Below are 6,609 nucleotides of genomic sequence, written 5' to 3'. Positions count from 1 at the left end.
GTTGGGGTTAGGCAAACCCTTACCAGTTATACAATCATACCATTTGGGGTTCAAACTTGCAACGTCCTAACACAAGCAAGACAAGCAGAGTCCCCGTCGGTGCTCAACAAAGTGTTACTTCTAAACCTACTTGAATCTTTGCTTGGCTTCATCTTTCTTGGTCTCTCTCGGATTTTATGTAAGGTTATAGTGTGTCGAGTCGTGTCACTACGGACAAGTGACCAAGATGGCATGTCCCTGTACCATAGCTTCCCATTGTGTTAATCTGGCCTTTTTTTTAGTATTGGGAGGTCCAATAAAGGATAGGATCTATGTAGCCATGGATTTTATTTAAATAGTTTCATGAGTTGTATTTCCCATAACTTGCTTTGGTCATGATTATTTGAAATCCAAACAGTGGCTTCATAGAAAAGTATTTCAAAAGTTACTTTGGGCCTTGTCCTTCTTCCCCTTAGCTTTGGATTAAGGGCCATCAATGATTTCTTGCGTTTCAAACTAGGACGAGAATTTTTTTTTACCAAATAGACCTCTCGGCTCAACCAACTAATTGAAAAACAAATAAATGGGAAGAAGCAAAAAAAAAAAAGAAATCAAACCATACAAGGAAGAAATATTTACAGGGTTCTGCAAAAAATTATCTACTTTCACTGCCGCACTGAAACCTTGTTATTTGATTATGAGATACCTTACAAAGGGTAAAGCCAAAGAGTGTTACAATAAACTCTGCAAGTGGAATTCAGACATTATAAGGACTCTACAAGACTTGTAATCTTATTAAAAGAGTTTACTTAACTTTTGTAGTTTGATCTTACAATAAGGTAAAATTATAAAATTACCCTAAAATTTTTTGAGAAGTATAAGATTCATATCCAGGTAGATCGACCATGCTCCACACTCCTCCAACACGGCCAAACCAATGAAGAAGCTTATTCCCACTGGAAAAACTTAAGTCAGCCCATGAAGTACCTTGATTACACGTGTAGTTTTGCTTCCACTGTAGCCAAAGCACCTCTCATTATGATACAAGCAGGGAGGCTTATACTGTTGCCATTAATTGTATGTGAATAGGCAATGTGGTTGGTGATCTTGAGACTAAGGGTAAGTTTGATTTTATGAATTAAATTTGATTTTAAATATGAATCCGTATCACATGAGGCTCTTCGTGATTCTAATTCTCATAAATGAAAAACTAACTTTTAAAGGCAAAAGTGACTCCATTTCTCACGACTTATTTTTCTGATGTTTACTAGCCAATGCCTGAGGTTTATTCTCTTGTATGCATGAGTCTAAATCTCATGAGGCTCAACCAAACATGACCTAATTGTCAATCCCACTCTTTCACATTTACAATCATGGCTTCTTATAGGATCAACCTGTTTCTTCTTTGCATGGCTCTCCTGGTCTGCCATAGTTACTGAATAGTTACTGAGAGTAAGAAGTGGGTGCTAGAAATCATGCTTACAGTGTGAAGTGAGGATCAGGTGATTTAGAAATGCTTGGAAGTGTGAGCATGAAGAGTTTAGCAAGCACAAGAGAAAGCCAAGTAAAAAAAAATAACAATAGAAACAAGCAGAAAATGATATTAAAATTTTAAGCATATTTATGAAAATAATTACTATGGGCAGATTATACGAGTAATGACCTAGATGTTACTAATTTTTCACACAATGGCATAACTGACTGCAAATTAGAAATATAACAAACATGACAAATTTACTGTTTTCTTGACAGATTTGGTCTTTTGTTTGATCAAAATCATGGCACCCTGACTTTGTAGGCGACAACTTACATGGCACCTGATTTTTCCAGGCGACAACTTAGGCAAGTGGTTTGACCAAGGCACATAATTTTTCATGCATCAAAAAGGTAAAACCATCAAGAAGAAAAAAACAATTGTCCAGATTTGTTATATTTTGAGTCGTGAATTGGCCATGGTTATCATATTTTGCCAAAACACGGAATGGTGTCAAAAGTGAGTGTCATCTATGTCTTTATTAGTAGATTTTATTATGAAAACGTGAAATAAAAAATACAATTTTTTTGCATGTGAATTAATGACATTTACAATACCAAGAAAAATCTTTTTGATATTTTGGAGAAGCAAAGTTTCCATCTTTACAAAGCAAGTTTCCCATGAAACTTCTGAAATGTGAAAGAAGCATAAAGTCATGCTTTTGAAGAGAGCTTCCAAGGTTTTAAGGAGCTTCTTGTAACTATGATCACTACCCGTCACTAGTAATTTTCGCCAAAATAGTTCAAGTCCATACTCACAAATAAAATCAAGAGAGTCAAAATCATGCTTATTTTTTAATATATCGCAACATTATTGTCAATTTTATGTCTTTAGATGTTTTTATTTTTATATTTTTAGTATAAATCATGACGTTTTTCAAGACCACAAAAGTTTCTAATATATCATGTGATTTTCCCTTGCTAAGAAAAATCCCAAGAACAGGATTTGTAACTGTGGTAATTGACAATATTTTCGTCTAAAGAAAATGTTGTTACACTGAGAAAACCATAAGATTCTTTAACCACCATGGTAGGAAGTCTAATAAAAGAGTGTTTTTGCAAGGCAACGTCATAATCTCCGTATTGAAAAAAACTTGGAAGAAAACTCGAACGATAATTTGAAACAGTTTTTTTTGGGGGGGAGGGGGGAATAATAGAAAAACACAGCTGTGTAAAAGTTTAAAATAAAAATACAAAATGTATAATAATAAAATGAATGTATCAAAAATGTTTTGGTCAAGTTAATACCGTGATAAGTCATGATACTTTAAATGAACAATATTTAAAATGTTAGCATCTTTGTTGTGGGTTATCAGCTTCCAAATTATCGCCATTTTATCACGATATTTTCAAATATCACCGACGTTTTGTTGCACACTACCCTTCATTAGCATAAACGACATACCTTTTTATGCACACAATAATCACTCCACATGTGGCCATAGTCCCAACCGTGCTATTTCCCTTTGAGAATCTTGTAGTTTTCTCAACTAACCCAGCCTGAGATTGGCCAGCTTTGAAGTTTTAAACCTGACTCACGGGCTCAATCAACAAAGCGTGCGTACAAGCCTTGAGCGTGTGGCTTGTCGTCTTCCTGCATGTGTCCACCAATAGGGAGACAAGGTCGCACGTGCCAACCGGCAAAAAAGGCCAATATGGGCCCATGCCATCACGTGACACTGGTATTAGCAGTCACCTACCTATCCTTCAAAATGAATTACGGTGGCCATCCCTACTCACCAACCCTGCTTACCCTTTACCCTGTGGTGGTCCAAGCTCCATTAAAACAGCACCAGTCCAATAACACTATAAATTGATATCATACTATCACCACTGATTCACATCTCTCTCTCTCATGGCATTGCCTAAGTTGTTTCTTGTTTGCCTTGCTCTTTCTCTATTTACACTTCATCTTGTTGATGGCAGACTTGGATCAGAACACTATCACTATGTAAGTCTAAAGAAAATTTTGATGAACCCATGTTGCATTTTTTTTCCCTTCCCTAAGGATGATACTAACTGAAAAAAAAATGAATATATGGATGTTGTAGGTTGGTGATGGTGATGGTGATGGGGATGGAAGTAGCTTCCCTTCCATAGGTAATTAATAAACTTGCCATGGTTTGTTTAATTTATAAACAATCTCTCTTTTTTTCTTATGCAACTATATAGTATTTCCTTTTTGAACTTAGTGTGATTTTTTTTTTTGGGGTGTGTGTGTGTGTGTGTGTTATGGTTTTGGATGTTGTAAGACTGTGGTGCTGCATGCAATGGGAGATGCTCAAAGGCTTCAAGGCAAGACAGGTGCATACAGGTGTGTAGCAGCTGCTGTAGGGTGTGTAGCTGTGTTCCGCCAGGAACTTATGGTAACAAGGAGAAATGCCCATGCTATGCAAGCCTTACTACTCATGGAGGCAGGGCAAAGTGCCCCTGAGCCACTGCTCATTCCTGCATCTGGTTTTGATAATAATGTGTTAATATTATTAATTATTAGTTATCATCATCATCATTCCCATCTCTTTCTATCTCCATTTTGTTTCTTTGGTAGTGGTGAGAAAATGAAACTGATAAGTGTAATTGTTCACTGGTTGGGTGGTTAGGAATAAGTGAAAAATAGACCAAACACTTAGCATGCCAATAAGATGAGATATTCTGTAGAAGAAACCTTGGTTTGAGCAGATCCAAGCAAACATTATTCACTAAAATGTAGATACATATCTACATTGCCTTTGTTCTGGATCTATGGTCCTAGAGGGTATGATGACCCAAATGGTGACATGAACGCAGCTAAGGTTCGGAGCCTTGCATTGGGATGGAAACATCATCCCCATGTCTTGCCAAAATGTGGTGTTGAAGATGGAGTTGACAAAAACATCGTGAATGGTGTAGAAATGTGAGGTTGGGGCTGTCAATTCGATTACAGACGTATGTTTTTTGACAACATCACTGCTCTCAAACAGCACATTACATTGGGGAAACCGCAAGAGGCCTCCAATTCAGGGCTCCCAAACAGAGCATAAGAACCCTTAATTTCCCGGGTTCTTGGTGGACGATGCACACGTCCCAATGGCTAAATCTGATCCGCTAGGCCTAAATCATGCTTCTGCTTAAAGTACTGTAGGAGATACTAGAATGGAAAACTATGCCAGAAAATGCCGATTTTAATAATAATTATATAACGAAATGTGAAAAAATGAACATGATCAAGACTTAGTCCTTTGTTGAGAATTACCAGTATATTTAGGAAATTGGGATCCTTTTACAGCTTGGAAGTAGAAAGAACATCACAAGCCATATGGTTCATCCTATGCTCTCCAACCAGATGAACCAGTGCAAGTCTGAATGTCAAAGGCAGGTAGTTTTTTTTTTAACAAAGAGAAACCAGTCCTGTTACGGGCTAAGAGGTGCCATATTGACCGTGACCCTGTTTCAGTGCCCTTGTGAACTTCCAGGGCAGGTAGATTGCAGAATGATTCATGTACACTAACTACTTAGCTTCGATGCCCCCAACATCATATAGAGCTGTATCTAGTTGTTTCAAGATTGTATCTTCCCACCCAAATACAAGGTGTACGAGCTGTGAGAGCAAAGGTGATACAGTGGACCATCAATGATGACATCAAAGTAGTAATACCACTTGGGTCAGTGACCAATAAGGTAGCTGATGGTTGGATTGCAACAGTGGCATATAAATGATGGTAAGAAAGTAGTACTAGCTGAAATTGCAGATCATGTTTTCTGAAAAGATATTTCAGGAGTGAAGACCCAACTTTCCAATGAAACTGTCAAATATAGACCTTACCTGGAGTAACTCAGGTTATTGTGTATAAAAAAATGACTTAACTGCCCTTGTTGCATACAAAAAAAGGAAAAACACATCTTTTCAACCCCAAGGTTGAAAACGATATGCTATGGATCTTAACCATGAAATTAACTTGAGGCCTCTACTGGACAGTTTTATTAAAAGTTGGGTGTTGAAATGCTTTTGCAGAAACCATGGGAGTCTTTTAGAAGATCAGGCAAAAGGTGGGGATCTAAACGGAATTTTCACTAATAATTAATTACCACTTGGAAGATTTTAATCAACAAAAGAAGAATGTAACCAACCCGCAGGACAACCTAGTGGCATTGCACCTACATTATCAACTTGTGTTGGTTGTGGTTGTACAATAATGAGTTGCAATGATGCATCACCTGTACAGTGGCATCATTGTCATGCATTGCAGACTAAGAGCATTCATTGTAAAGCACCCCTTTTGGCAGTGGTGCAAACGGATGGACATGGACTGAATCATGGTCGATCTGAGTCCAAATCCAGATCCAAAATTTCAGCAGAGTAGAAATGCGACTCCTAATCTTTCTTACATGCAAAATAGACAAACAGATTTGATTTGATCTTAAGCCCAATGCAGATTCAATGGAAAATGTCCAACCAATGGTGTTAATCCAGAGCCCAAGTGGTGTCTCAGGTCACTAGGGGCATATTTGCTTTCGTCATAGGTGGGGATGAACAATCCCAGCTGAGAAAGTAGACGCTGTAATTGTTGGTTAAAAGGTCAATCTTGTGAGTAACTTTCACAAGATTCAAGGTAAAAGCAATCATAGCTGGCAATCACAATCACAATCACAACTTGTACTTTTCTCATGTTTCACCAACCTTGAGAAAATGTTGTGATTGAGATTTACAGTCACAAGATCTTGAGAAAATCCAAGAATCACAGGGCATTGCAAACATGATCTAGGTTAACAATTAGGTTGTGCAAAGTTGTTGATCATGAAGTCGAACTGCATCCAAATGCCATCAGGAGTGCCCATGACCTGATTCACTCTCTACAAAATGTACAAGATATGCTTCCTCCTTCAAGCTCATTCAACATAAAGCCAAGGACTCATCCAATGGCATATTGGAACACTTTTTGGCAACAAGAACAGGCGTACCAAGGAAATCAAACAAAGATTTTGAAATCCAATTTGTATCATTTTTTTACTAGAAACCAGCATTGTCAATGTCGCTAATCTTATACCCATCCTAGAGTCTAAACACATGAAAGAGATAGATAGATATAGAGGTAAAAATTTGTTGAACGGTGATCAGAT

The sequence above is a fragment of the Nuphar pumila genome, chromosome 7 (assembly GCF_984573655.1).
Source record: "Nuphar pumila chromosome 7, dmNupPumi1.hap1.1, whole genome shotgun sequence".
In the NCBI taxonomy this organism is placed as follows: Eukaryota; Viridiplantae; Streptophyta; class Magnoliopsida; order Nymphaeales; family Nymphaeaceae; genus Nuphar; species Nuphar pumila.
The sequence above is the reverse complement of the archived record's forward strand: the minus strand, read 5'-3'. Positions refer to the sequence as shown.